This window comes from Macaca nemestrina, chromosome 8 (assembly GCF_043159975.1).
Source record: "Macaca nemestrina isolate mMacNem1 chromosome 8, mMacNem.hap1, whole genome shotgun sequence".
In the NCBI taxonomy this organism is placed as follows: domain Eukaryota; kingdom Metazoa; phylum Chordata; class Mammalia; order Primates; family Cercopithecidae; genus Macaca; species Macaca nemestrina.
In genome coordinates this window covers 138,554,459-138,569,352 of record NC_092132.1, presented here as the reverse complement: position 1 = coordinate 138,569,352, position 14,894 = coordinate 138,554,459, and the positions used below count along the sequence as shown (strand labels likewise).

The 14,894-nt window shown below is 36.3% G+C and overlaps 1 protein-coding gene across 4 annotated transcripts in view; it reads right to left on the bottom strand.

Moving 5' to 3' along the window:
* LOC105463752 (macrophage scavenger receptor 1) overlaps positions 1 to 14,894 on the bottom strand; it is a 764,939-nt gene that overhangs the window by 41,230 nt on the left and 708,815 nt on the right. The window contains exon 20 of one of the 4 annotated variants that reach the window (XR_011607206.1): positions 11,866 to 12,035. The exons of the other annotated variants lie outside the window; for them this stretch is intronic. The gene's annotated coding sequence lies outside the window, so the exon portion shown is untranslated. Of the gene's footprint in view, positions 1 to 11,865; positions 12,036 to 14,894 lie in introns of those variants that run through there. 4 annotated transcript variants of the gene reach the window in all.

The window sequence follows — 14,894 nt, the reverse complement described above, 5'->3', positions numbered from 1 at the left end:
CTAAGTATCTATTAGTATATCTACACAATAAAAGTATATAATAGTACATACCAAACATATATTCACATAATAAAATACTATTATACAATAGACACTACAACATGGATTACATTTTATAATCATAATTCCCACCAAAAAAGCCAGTCAATAAAGAATACATTCTCCATAAATCCATTAAATAAAGGACAGAAATAAACAAAACTAAACATGCTACAAGCCAGCAATGTTTTGTTTCTTGACTGCTAATGGTTATATGGCTATTTTCAGTTTGGGGAAACTTATGAAGTGGTACACTTATGATATTTTACTTTTGTGCATATATTTTACATTGTAATAAAAAGTGAAAGAAAACATAAAGTTCATTAGCTGTTTATGAAGAGTTTATTTGAGAGGAGCAAGACAATTGGGGAGATTTAGGAGGCTGTAGCATAGGCTAGGAAGTTGGAAGAAATTATACAAAATTTTCTAATTGTCATAGCAGGGAGCATGAAAATTAGTTAACTGAAAAAATATAGTAAAAGCGTTGTGATTTTTGTTTGTTTGTTTGTTTTCTGAAACAGAGTCTCTGTCGCCAAGGCTGGAGCGCAGTGGTGCGATCATGACTCGCTGCAGCCTTGACCTCCCAGGCGGAAGTGATCTTCCCACATCAGCCTCCCCATTAGCTGGGATTACAAGCGTGCGCCACCATGCCCAGCGAATTTTTTAACTTTTTGTAGAGACAGGGTTTCACTGTGTTGCCCAGGCTGGTCTCAAACTCCTGAGCTCAAGCGATCCACCCACCTCAGCCTCCCAAAGTGCTGGGATTACAGGTGTAAGCCACCATGCCCAGCCAGTAAGCAGTTTTAAGATCTAGTAAGTGTGCATTTACGGTTATATCCATTCATTTTGTGTCATTTTCTCCAGTTGTATTTAGCTATCCAGGTACTAGTAACAAAAAAGGGTACAATTGATGGTGGAAACAAAGGGCTGTCAAGCAGCTTTAATGTTTTAGCAAGAAAGTACTCATGTTTGTAAATAAAGATTTGATTTCCTAGTAGTGTTATAGCTTCATGAGTAGCTGTGTTTTACTGTTCACTTTCTCCAGGTAGGGTTTTCACCAGATGCATGGTGATTGGTGATTATTTTTTTCCCGATATTTCAAATGGCCCAAACCTTAAATGTATCCTAGACTCTGCTGTTTTTCTCATTTTCCACTTTTACTTCATCATCTTGAATTTCTCCCTATTTGTTCATCTTGGAGAAAAAACTATGATTGCTCAATAACTAATTATATTTTAAAGCCCAGTATTTTACCACTAGACAGTACTACCTCTTCTTCAAAAACTGAGTTTATGACTTGTATTTTCTGAGCTCAACCTGTGTCATGGTTATGTTTTGGATTATTTTTTTAAAACAAACAAACAAAAAAACAGTATATAGCTCTTGAGTACTTCAGTGAAAGATTTTTACACTAGATTTCTTCTTTGGGCTTTTAAACTAATGAAATGGAGATAATTTAAGCTATAATATTCATGAAAACATTTCATTCCGAAACTACATGACAGAGAGAAAATATCCTTCTCATATACAAAATAATCTACATGGCATATTTGAGATGGCATAAATTTCCATATCCTCTGTCCATGTGTAAAAGGCATTCTTACGAAGTTCAGTTCTGTTGAAAATGTCCATTAAGCCTTATTTTTTGTTGTTGTTGTTGTTGTTTTTTTCAAAATATGTTCTGCCACCATTCCAGGATAGATGTTGTGAGGTTCACTGTAAACTGTGAAATATACATTTATTAGGAATGGTGGGAGAGACAAAATGACTACTTTAGACAACATGGTGAACTAATAGCTGCTGATTCCTACCCCTAAATATGACCCTGCAGATATCCCAGAAACAACAGAATGTTTATTTATCCCAGAAGCTAATACTTTAATTACAAGAAGCTGCTGATTTGCTAGATGATGACTGGGACACAAGTTCAGGAAATGAAAATCCTGGTAGAAAGAATGAGTACCAACGACAGCCGTTGCCAGCTCTTCAGATTGTGCCCTGGTTGCATCATTGATTGTGCCAGATCCATTTAGGGGCCAAAAAGCAGTAAAAGCAGTTCAGTGCTGAACGGACTCACTGGGGTAACATCAAGGAGATGCTACTAATGAGCAAACTGTAACAGTTCTACTTAATGTTGATAGGTTGGCCACTATGAATTCCATTATCATTTACCACATCGGGATGAATATACCCAGGGTAGTTCTTTGAAAAGAGCACCTAGAGTTGAGATATTAACAGATTCCCTGAAATACAAAATTTGCTATACAGGAAGCATCTTAGTCTGTTTTGTGTTGCTATAAAAGAATACCTGAGACTGGGTAATTTACAAAGAGGTGAAGTTTATTTGGCTAATGGCTGCACAGGAAGCACGGTGCCAGTATCTGCTTCTGGTGAGAGCCTCAAGCTATTTCCACTCAACGAAGAAGGTGAGTAGGTGCCAGCTGTGCAGAGACACATGGCAAGAGAGGGAGCCAGACAGAGCAAGAAAGAGGGAGCAAAACATAGCAAGAGAAAGAGGGAGCAAGACACAGCAAGAGAGGGAGCAAGACAGAGCAAGAAAGAGGGAGCAAGACGGAGCAAGAAAGGAGATGCCAGGCTCTTTTTAACAACTAGCTCTTTCGGGAACCACTAGAGAGACAGAGCGTACTCACTCCTGGGGGGGGGGGGCCATTAATCTAATCAATATATTCATGAGATCCATTCCATGACCTAAACACCTTCCACTGGGCCCCACCTCCAACACTGGGGATCAAATTTCAACATGAGATTTGAAAGGGACAAACATCCAAACTATAGCAGAAGAGAAGGTGTGACTGGAAGGTTTTAGAACTGTATTAAATATAAAAAATGCTCCACTCTAAAGCCAATTTTATCAAAGCCTCTAAAGAGGCACACAAGGGAGAAGCTAACACTTGGGTTAGCTCATCCCTAATGACCCAAAAGCGTATTATCAGATTCCTCCAAGGGAGAATTAAGGGAAAAAGTTATAAGGAACAAAAAAGGGAAGTTACATACAGATAAAAGTGACATTTCATCCAAAAAAAAAAAATTGATCATAGACACCTGTGCCAGAACAATACAGTCTTATAAAAAGCAACACCTGACAGAATTCCATAGGGAAATAAATAAATCAAAATACATTTGGAGATTTTCACTTACAGTTTTCAGAAATTGTTAGATCACATAGAAAGAAAAAGTAAAGTTATAGAACACTTGAAAAAGTTGATTAATAGCCTCAAAAGGACATACACATCTAGAATTTTGTATGGAAATGTATTACACATAACTTTCAAACACATGTGGAACATACATAAAAATTGGTCATGTTCTGGTCCACAAAGTCACCCTTAATAAATGTCAAAGAATCAAAACAAAAAAGATATCTAAAAGGCCTGATGACTCAAAATCCAGAAACCATAAAAGAAAATATTTGCTAAATTTTAGAAATTTCTGCACACCAAAAACACAAACATAAGCAAAGACAAAAGAGAAACAGCAAAGTGTGAAAATATTCACCCTTTGGGAGTACAAAATGAAACAAATTCTATGAGTGAAGACTAGTAATATCTATAAACTAGAAACATGACAGATGCATTAATGCTTTGACAAGGCAATTCCACGTTCCTATGACCATATGTATGAAAACAGCATGTCCAGCTTAATTTTTGTAGCATCATTTGTAATAGAAGACTGGAAGCAGCCAAGACTCCACTCGTAAGAGACTGGTGGAAAAATAATAGTACGTATCTCTCCGTGGAATATTATGCAGTTGAAAATGTTTTGGAGACTATCTATATACTTATAGGTATGCGTTGTTGAGTGAAGATTTATAGGGAAGAAAAGTTTACAATTTAAGTTTTCATGGAAGAATGTGGGGGAAATAATAATGTGTGTATCTTCTTATTGGCTTGTATTTGAATAGACACTGGAAGAGTAAACAAACAAAAATATCTGTGAAGGAACAGAGGAAGACAACATTAAGTTATAGAAATCAGATGTTTCGTGCATAATTTAAAATACAGTTTGTACTTTGTAGATGCTAATAAATATTTCTTAAAAAGAACGGAAAGTCCAGGGGGTTCCAAGAGAGCCACCTTGGATCCAGTGTGAATGGATTCTGTGATGTGATGCTGTCCACAGCAGCAGGATTAACACAGGAAGGCTCTGAGTCCCAATGTCTGCAGTGTCTATTTTTAAGCATCAATGTGGCCATTCTGATATTGTAGATATAAAAATATGCTGAGACTTGAATTAGGGTCGAGGACAAAGATAGAGGAAAGATGTACGGAGCTAGGTCAGCTCCAGGGTAGGGCCAACAGCTACTTATTGAGACAATGATAAGGGTTTGAAGCCTATTTAATGTAGTGTGTTCAAAGATTAGAGGAGAGGGAAATAAGACATTCATATCAGAATTCTGAGAAATTGAATAGAAATTGTGTCAGGCAATTTCTAACAGACCTATGTGCAAATTAGGAGCAGTTGAGGAAGTACTAAAGCCAGCATTTTCAGTGCATTAATATGGTTTCATTGAGGACGAAGCCAATCCAGCCTGGCTGGCCTGTTTCCTTAAGTTAAGCAGTACCATGAAGATAAGAGTGTATATGTAAATCATGTCAGCAGGTCCTGTGGGAAAGGGTACATACATCGTTTTCATTCTAATATGGTGTATTAGTCCAACTTTCATTACTATAAAGGAATACCTGAAACTGGGTAATTTATGAAGAAAGATATTTGGCTTACAGTTCTACAGGGTGTACAAGAAGCATAGGGCTGGCATCTGCTTCTGGTAAGGGCCCCAGGAAACTTCTACTCATGGCTGATGGTGAAGGGGAAGCAGATATATCACAAAGCACTAGAGGGAGCAAGAGAGCAATAGCATGCTCTTTATTTATTTTTGAGATGGGGTTCTGCTCTATCACCCAAGCTGGAATACAGTGGGATAATCATAGCCCACTGCAGCCTGAAACCTCTGGGCTCAAGTGGTCCTCCTGCTCAACCTCCAGACTATAAACATGTGTACCACCTCACCAGCTAATGCTTGTATGCTTATTTTATTTTATTTTTTATAGGTGGGATCTTGCTATGTTGCCCAGGCTGGTAACATTCCTGGGCTCAAGAGATCCTCCTACCTCAGCTTCCCAAAGTGCTGGGAATTCTCTTCTCCATGTCTTATCAAAACATATGGTATGGGTAGGTTTTCAAGTGCGTTCACATCCATTATCTCATGTGAAGCTCAGACTAGCCCTGTTAAATGGCTGGAACTCTTATTTGTTATAATTTCTTAGATGAGAAAACGGATACTTAAGTGGGTAAAACGGCACGTGCATGTTCACTTAACTAGAAGTAGGTTGTGCAAGGATCAAATAGAATTCTCCTTCCTGCTCACTGACTGGGTCATTCATTTATTCATTTATCACTCATTATTGAGTGCCTAATAAGTCAGGCACTAGGCATCTAAGTATTGTAAGAAGCAATTTCTCCCCTGGCTGGAACAGCTCACCATACTATGAAGCCTCTCTCTGCTAACGCTGTATCCAAAAGGAATTCTCTTCTCCATGCCTTCTATGACACTGTCAAGAAGAAACATGCAATAAAGGTAAGAAATTCATCTCCAAGGGTTTTCAAGGTCTCCATGGGAGGTCAGAAGGCCTATTTATTCAGGCTCTAATTATTTAGTTTTATGGTTTGATAGGATTCCCCACCCACCACACCAATGCATTTCTTAGGATATTAGCAGCATATCAAGGAGAGCATAGGGAAATTTTAAAAGGTGGAATACAAATGCATCATTTTTTAATGCATTTTATTATTATTTTTATAGATTTGGGGGTACAAGTGCAGTTTTGTTACATGGATATATTACATGGTGACAAAGTCTGGGTTTTTAGTGAACTCATTACCCAAACAGTGAACACCCTGTTACTAGCCTTTGAATGAGATGATGAAGAGGCAGCTGGGACACTCACAAAGTGAGGTGCTTGGATTATTTCAAGATATAAATTATTCATCCCAAACTCTACCCCAACTGCACCATGGATAGGAAAATTAAAGCTTTCCCACAGGCATACTGCAATTTGCCTTGTATGTTATATTTTTATTCTTTTATGTTAAAAACTATTAAAGGCCTTCCCAAATATATTGAATTATTTTCACTTCAGGAATCATTGTTTGCTTACTCATTTGCTTGCTTCGCTTTAAGTTGATGTAGGCAGTGAATAATACAAAGTAGAGATCCTAAAAATGATAGAGCTGAAGCCAATTTGAGGACTGAGGTCTACTGACATATTTTTGCTTTAAAAATGTGGAAACTGTAATCCCAGCACTTTGGGAGGCCGAGGTGGGCGGATCATGAGGTCAGGAGAGCAAGACCATCTTGGCTAATATGGTCAAACCCCATCTCTACTAAAAATACAAAAAAATTAGCCGGGCGTGGTGGCAGGCACCTGTAGTCCCAGCTACTCAGGAGGCTGAGGCAGGAGAATGGCGTGAACCCGGGAGGCGGAGCTTGCAGTGAGCCGAGATCGCACCACTGCACTCCAGCCTGGGTGACAGAGCGAGACTCCGTCTCAAAAAAAAAAAAAAGAAAGAAAATCGAATTTAGAGACATCCACAGAAGCTATGTGAAAAAATATTTTTGTCTCTGGCAATTTTCTGGAAGCTGCCATCAATATTCCACTAAGAGTGATTTCAATGACAGTCATAAGTGATTACCGTTTTCAGAACCATTGGTTACTTATTGGTTTCTTTAAAAGAAGGCAAATCTTTGATAACATTGAAAAGAAAATGTGGTTCTCTAACATTCTTCTAAACAGAAGTTTGTGCTAGCCAGGGAGAAAACTGCAGCAAGGTGTTTTAGAAGTAATTTGCTCCTATAATTTTGATTATTTGTCAAGCTTCTATCTTTTTTCCAGTCTGCTCAGTTTGTCCTGTTCTCAACTCAATGTACTCAAAGACTAAAGGAATAAAGGAACAATAGAAAGAAAACCGAAGCATCTCTCATCTTTCCCTTTTTTCCCCTCTCAAGTACAATCTTGGTTGAGCAAAACGTCATCACATTTTCATGTAGTGGGCAAACATGACCAAACCCATTACAGTGGGATGAACTAAGATAATCCATTAACCATAGAAAGTTAAACACAGATGTGCACATAGTGAATAATCAAGTTCCATGAAGTATGTCACCCTGATATATTAGGCAAATACCTAGAAGGGAAGCTTCAGGTTAGAGAGAGATTTGAAGAAACTATAAAACTAAAGCCTATTTAACAAATTAATTCAAAAGTAACCATATATATGATAGAAATAGATTTATTCCATTAATCTGATATAATAAAGTCCTGATTCAAGAAAATTGAAATGAAATGTACTGGAATATGAGAGAAATTAAAAATTTATGATAGTAACCCAAATGGTTTGCATGTCACCAAATGAGTTCTACTTGACTTACATATTTTTCATTTCTGATCTGGGCCAATACAGGTTTGATATGTAAAATATTTTATATAGACTTAAACATGTGAATATGTTAGGATAAAATATCTGTGCTTTTTCTTTTTCCCCTCTCTTTTTCCTATTCCATTATTTCCATCATCATCACTCTACTTTTGGCAGTAAATTCTAAAATACAATCTTAGAATAAATGTCATTAGTCTTTAACATGTAGTTAGGGATACATGTTATTAGAATGTTTCTCAAAAATGTTCATTTCAGGCTCAGAAACTGATGTTGGTGTCTTCACCCCTAAGTGATGACCACTGCCTTATTTTTCTTTTGATTGTAATAAAAGTAGATTCAAATTGACAAAATATTAACTATTAGTCCTTTTGACTTTAGGACTCTGGAATATTGTTTCATAGTCACTCTCATGTTTATTGGCTTTGTGCTACCTACCAAGACATTTATTATAGGTATTTACTAACTACTTTTCGATCTCTGTAATTCCCAAGTTAGCAGATTTTAAATTTAGATTTTTTATTTTTGATGAATAGTGACATTTTAATTTTACTCACATGGTTGGAGACTTATTTTCTGTTTATGCAATTCTCCCTTCCCTTCACTCCAACCCTCCATTCCCTTCCTCCTTCTCCTTCATACCCTCATTTTCTATCCCTTCTCTTCTTTCTCTCCTTGCCAACCTCTGCATCCTTCTATCTTTTTGGTTGTTTCTTTATACAAATATTTGATGAGTTTCTACCATATGCCCATCGCTACGCTTAGTTCCAGTGATATGGGAACGATTTCTGCTATTGAGGAGATCAAACTAAGATAGCATTAATAGAAGGCAACAATTAGATATTTACAAGGTACTGTGGGTAAAGCTAGAGGAAGAAAGGGGCAGTTACTTGGAGGGTCAAGGGTAGAATGGAAGCATTGGAAACATTCTGATTGTTAACCTTTTAGGAATCTACCAGAGAAATAAGGAGGACATTTTAAGGAAAGGGAAAAATAAAGCAAGTTTGAACAGAGATAGGAAAATGCAAAGGGCGTTGGTGGAGGTGAGTAGCCAGCTCTAGCTCATTGATATGATTTGGCTGTGTCCATACTCAAATGTCACCTTGAATTGTAATAATCCCCACGTGACCAGAGCCGGCCCAGGCGGAGAGAATTGAATCACGGGGGCGATTTCCCCCATGCTGTTCTCGCAGTAGTAAGTCTCACGAGATCTGATGGTTTTATAAATGGGCGGTCCCCTAAACAAGCTCTTGCCAGCAGCCGTGTAAGAGCCCGCATTTGCTCTTCCTTTGTCTTCTGCTGTGATTGTGAGGCTTCTCCAGTCATGTGGAGCTGTGAGTCCATTAAACTCTTTCTTTGAAAAATTACCTAGTCTCGGATATGTCTTTATTAGCAGCATGAGAATGACTAATACACTCATGCAGGAGCAAAAGCAGCACAGTTTGAGGCAGCGGAAGCATTAGGTATCAGGAAAGATTTTAAAGGGCCTTCCATTCCGTGGTAATCATCATGTATTTTATCTTGTAGGCAATGCTCCCCTTCAAGTGTTTTCAAAATAGTAAATAGAGTGAACTGTTTTGCTTTAAAAGTTTTTCTAATGTAAGTTGATTAGAGATTTTCTAAGGAAATATATAAACAAATAAGCAAAAACTTTATTTATGATCCCTTCCCAAATAATTTTTATAACCAAATTGCCTGACACTGTCTTCTCAGGAGCATCTCCTGCTGGGGAAGTGCTGAACCCATTATTTGCTTCAAACCCTACCAGTGAGGCTTTGTGTGGCCAGCACTGCTTAAAGAGGAGATGCAAGATGTATGCAGAGTCACTCACAGCTGTTCATGAGCCTCTGTCAGTGAGTTTCAGGAAGCTCAAGTTCATTCCCTTCAGTGTATATTTTGAGTGCATCCAAGCTGTACTATAGCAATCTGAAATGCTGGGGGAAAAAGGACCCCAAATAATATCAGAATAAAGGCATTTATTCAGTGCATTGTTCCTTTCACCCCAAATGCCTAATGGCAGCATATTATTTCTTGAGAAAGATTTCACTCATTTGTTGTGATTAGGATCCATTTTCAGGTAGATGTGGGGGCAGCACGAAATATTTGCTATTGAGTTTTAATCAGTGCCATGGAAAAATTGTGGAACATGTCATACAAAATTGCAGTGATCTTCCTTGATAGCTTCAGCAGAAAAAGTGGAAAATTGAAAAACACTTTTTTAAAAAGAAAGCAGTTAAAATGGTTTCCAGTTACTGACAACCTGTCTCTCTCAAACCCTGCTATTTTATCATTTATTTGATGCAATCTATGATTTAGCTACAGTCTTAAATTTCACTGTCAGTTTTCTTTCTTACATTAAGACTGTCTGGCCTTCTCCATCTGGCATCCCAGGAGCAAGCATTTATTCATTCCTGATTACCAAACACCTGGGCAGTTGTATATTTAGGTCTACAGCTCTAAGTGGTGATGAATGCTTATTAAAGACTACCATTTTATGCACATATTTTGTGATCATTCCTGTCTTTAATTAAATCGCAAACATTTCAAACTTTCTGTTGCAGACATTTGAAACTCCTTTTCTTTTTAAAAAGTTATTTATTTTTAATTGATAAAAATTTATATATTCATTACATTAAACATGTTTATAAATATGTATACATTATAAAATGGCTGCATCAAACTAAATATGTATACATTATGAAATGGCTAAATCAAGAGTATATGAAGTAATGATACGTTACCTCATATACTCATCATATTTTTGTGGTGAAAACACTTAAAATCTATTCTCCTAGCAATTCACAAGAATACAGCGTATTGTTATTAACTATGATATACAATAAATCTCTTGAACTTTTTCCTTCTGCTTTCATATCCTTTGACCAACATCAGTGCACCCCACCCTCCCACACCCACTCCTGGTAAACACCATTCTACTCTATACTTCTGTGAGTTCAACTTTTAAAAAATTCTACATAAAAGTGAGATCACGTCTTCCTTTTCAAGCTCAAACCTAATGCTTTTAAATGATAGTAAAATGGATAACCTCTAGCCACACTGAAACTGCCTTTTTAATTAAACAAGGATGTTTGGGCTTTTAATAATCAACAAGTTATTGGTTTCAAAATCATATACAAAAAGTACAGAAAAATGTGCATTATTAATAGAAATACATTTTAAAATAGTAATACAATAGTATCAAGGCACTGATCTAAGTCATAAAACGCCTTTCTCCTCTGATTTTGGAGTTGTGATGGTTTGTTCCATTTATTCACCACTTAATCAAAAGTGACCTTGTATTACCCCTTATTTTCTTGTGCAATTATTTGTGTTGCAGGTTTTCTCACTGTAAGTAAACTAAACTCCCAGAAGGCATGAAGTGTACACCATTCTTTTCTAGTATCTAAAACCCCACCTCCAGAACCATACCTGCTGCCTGGGATATTCTGGATTAAAAAATATTCCCTTGGAATTAAATATTTTGATGAGAAACTTGCTTCCACTTCTTTAATATGTTTAAGATACAAATCAGGAAAGTTGATTTGCCTAACATTTGTTATAATCTTATTTGTTCATTTTATTTTTTTTCTTTATCTTAAAGTTCTCTTTATCACTTGCTGCTAGCTTTTCTTCCCTCATTATTACAAATTGTCACTTATCTTTACTCACATGTGTGGATCCCCAGAATTCTTAAATTCAGACTGTTGTCACCTTGTAAACTTTGTGTGGTACAGAAGGAGCCAAAGTACTTTCTCCAACAATGGAGAAGTAGGTTTGGAGATAAACTATATTTTTAAATATATAAAATGTGACGACCTGGCCCAGAGAGATGTCTACAACATGTATTTTAAATAGTCACTGTAATGCAATGTGAGAAGGCAGGCAGAGACATCGATAAATGACAGAAGATAGGAATGCTAGCATTGAAAATGGAGCAGAAGAACCTAGAATGAAACAGAAGGAGTCAGAAAAGAAAACAATTCCGGCAAGAAATGTGAAAGAGTTCAAAAATTAACTTTTATAGGAAATGAGTAAGGTTAGAAAAAAAAATTACAGGAAATATAAAAAAAATATATAGAAGTGTGATCATAGAAAAGGTAGAGAACACTAAAAATGTTCTTTGTAAAGGAACTCATCGTAGTAAGAAAAATCACCTTCTTAGCCCTAGAACTGAAAAACTACAACTTGTAAGTTAAAAATAAAACCTTATAAATCAGTCGAAGATACTAGAGAAATAAGAAAAGCATACTTACACTCTAGAAAATAGACAGGTTAAAAAGTATATATATTGAAAAGGAGCTGAAGTAACTCCTGAGATAAAATTTGTTTAAAAGACAAGATAATTCAAAATAATGGCAAGATTTTTCAATTGTATGTTGAAAGAAAACACATTTTCCAATATGAGAAGGAGAAAAGTGATTCAATACCATTGAAACCCATCAGATGAACAACTCTTTCAACAGCCACTTTGGAGAAGAAGGTCATATTCTCAAACTTCATAGAATTTGCAGAATGTGGTTCAATGCTCTGGAATTTATTCCCAGCTAAAATAATAGCACACGTACATGAAAGAAAAATGAAGTATTTCAAGATTAAAATAGACTTTAGAGAAGTAATAGGCTTTGCAAGTTTAAGAAACTGTCAGCAAAATAGACACCGAATTCCTAGGCACCAGTATATACTCACATAAATTGACGTGTGAAAAATTGATTTCCAGAAATAATTCACATGCATGTTTTCCAATTTAATTGTGAAACATATATCGAGTCCATCCTATGCAAAAACCAATGTGCTAAGTAGACAAAGAGCTTTATAAGTTGGTGAGGCTGCCTAGAAATCAAATATTGGATGCCACCTTTTTTTTTTTTTTTTTTTTTGGCAACTGGAGAACCAGCCACTATTGTCACTAATTGACTTAGATATCAAGAGACTGGGGCAATGTGATGCTTTAAAAAGATTTCATTGAAGCTGTGACTGACATTTAATGTTCTTCCCAAGTAATGGAGAAGTATTGTTTCCTTGTACTTAGATATATTCACATAGAACCTGGTTAGCCCTGACCTATCAGGAGTGAGGACAAGATAGAATCTTTGATACATTATTGATCTCAAGGAATTATTTGGCCAAAACAAATCTCTGATTATCATTATAGGATGGTACGTGTGTGGGGGATGCCTATGTTATACTTGACTTTTTTTTCTTTCATCAAATTTACAGAGAGTACTAATGGGTCCAATCAATGTAGTATAGGACACCCAATTTCCTCCCCCCTTTCCTAGTTTATATCTACTTATATCCTCTTTTATTAATACAGTTTTTTTTGTACCATTATGAGTCCAAACTAATATTTCTTTTAATAGTCAATTTGCATAGGTTCATAGGAACCCAAAGTTCCCCATGCAGTATTAGTGAGGGATATGCCTACACATTTTTCTCATTAAAAAGCCATGCCTGACCCCACTTTTTGCTTTTGGCCGAAGCTTGAGATGTGAGGCTAAGTCTCCTGATAACCAGAACTGTTAGGAGCATCTTCATCTAAGGTAGGGATCTGGAGTCAAACACTTTGGTGCTATGTGGAAAATGATTTGAGTATAAATGAATCAGTCAAGAATTCTGTCCAGTACTCCTTTTAAATCAATATGGAAAACAGATGGAAAGGAAAAGGTCTTCCTTACTACGAACTCTGGAAAGATAATCAAGATTCTTTTAGGCTGTTTTCTCATAATTTTGAATGTTTACACACTCACAAGATGTACCTTCATATCCATTGTTGTCAGTAACCCAGGGCTTTTCTTATCAAAGATGAACTAGCTGACATCATTGTGAATGCTATTACAAAAATCAGATAAAAATATCAACAAGAGCTGAAATATCTTTAAAAACAATGGTTGCAAACAAAAAGATGATTAACGTTATCTCAGCAAGAGCAAGGGTGGAAATGAGCAAATTAATTAATGAGAGCTCAGGCCAAAAGGTATAATTTTGAAATTATACTTATGCTTTCGAATATTTCAACGTATGGGAAGAATCTTTTGATGGTACTCCTTTTTATAATTGGATAAATTTGTATTCAGTTCTGCACTGCAATGAAATGAAAAGGACTATGATTTTGCAGCATCTAAATTTTACAAAACATTTAAAAGTGCCATAAAAAGGAACAAATTATCCTGGTCTTGCAAAAATGTTTATAGAATAAAGGTACTCTAAAAGGAGGCAAAAACAGTATTTTTGTAAACATCTTAGCTGAAGTATTTATGCATTTTAATACAGAAAATAGAATTGAAAATATATTCTATCTAGCAGATTTTGTACCTGCAGAGAGAATAATTTCTCAATTAAAATATAATCTATAGAATAGAGTCAATTGAAAGCACTAATAATTTTAAAGTTTTTAACCATAAATTGCATCTTGGAAGAAAACTGCAAGCATGGCAGCTTCAAATAGCTATTCTTTCTATAGTGTCTATTAAGCAGGAGTGGTTCCTTCTCTCCACCCTGGAGCACAGCTCTCTCAGCCATTTGGCAAGTACTTCCTTTCCCATTCTACCAACCAGAGTCAGCAATATTTACATTAGCCTACACTTGGGCAGTTCTCCAGTAGTCATTCCGGCAGAAACCACTCCACTCAGCTTTCTTACTGAGGTTTGTGAGCACCTAGGAAGCAATTTAAAGGATTTATCACGTGTCCACCCATGAGACAGAGTCTGTAGAGAAGACCCCTTCTTTGCCATGCTTTATACTTCCACATTTTTACAAAGCATAGTCTAGACTTTGTACTGTATTTTTTTAAAAAAAATCTAATTCTGGAACTCAAAAAAAAAATCCTTCTTGAATCATCTATTAAATTTTCTGTCAAATAGATAATTTTGTGCTAACATTTTCCTAAAAGTGACTCTAAAGCAAAGGTAGAGACCATCTACAAAGATATTCTTTCTCCTTTATCCTCCCACAAATTTTGACCTAGAGAAGAAACAAGTAACAGAAGAGGGTGGAAGAAGAGGGAAAAGAAGGCTTTTCAATTGCTCTTGGTTAACAAAAGATGAGCCCCTTTTTGGAATGCAGGCTGGAGCCAACCGTTTTCTGATTTGGGGGTAGATGAATGTTATCATGAGGTCTACTCAGGAAATATTGAGATGGAAGTGATCTGAGAGGCTGCTTTATCTTAGGTGGCCTGATTAAAGTTCTGTCCATTTATTAAAAGTAGCTATAGCAAAGGAAATGACTGGTAGACACCTGGCCTATCAGTCCCAGTTATCAAAACATCCTTGCTTCCAAATCTCTTAGAGGAATATTCCTACTTATCATCTCAGTACTATGAGCCCCGCACCATGACAAATGTTTCTAACATAGTGTTAAATATTAATTTGTCTCCTGTCACTGCTTTTGCCCTGATCTTATCTGTT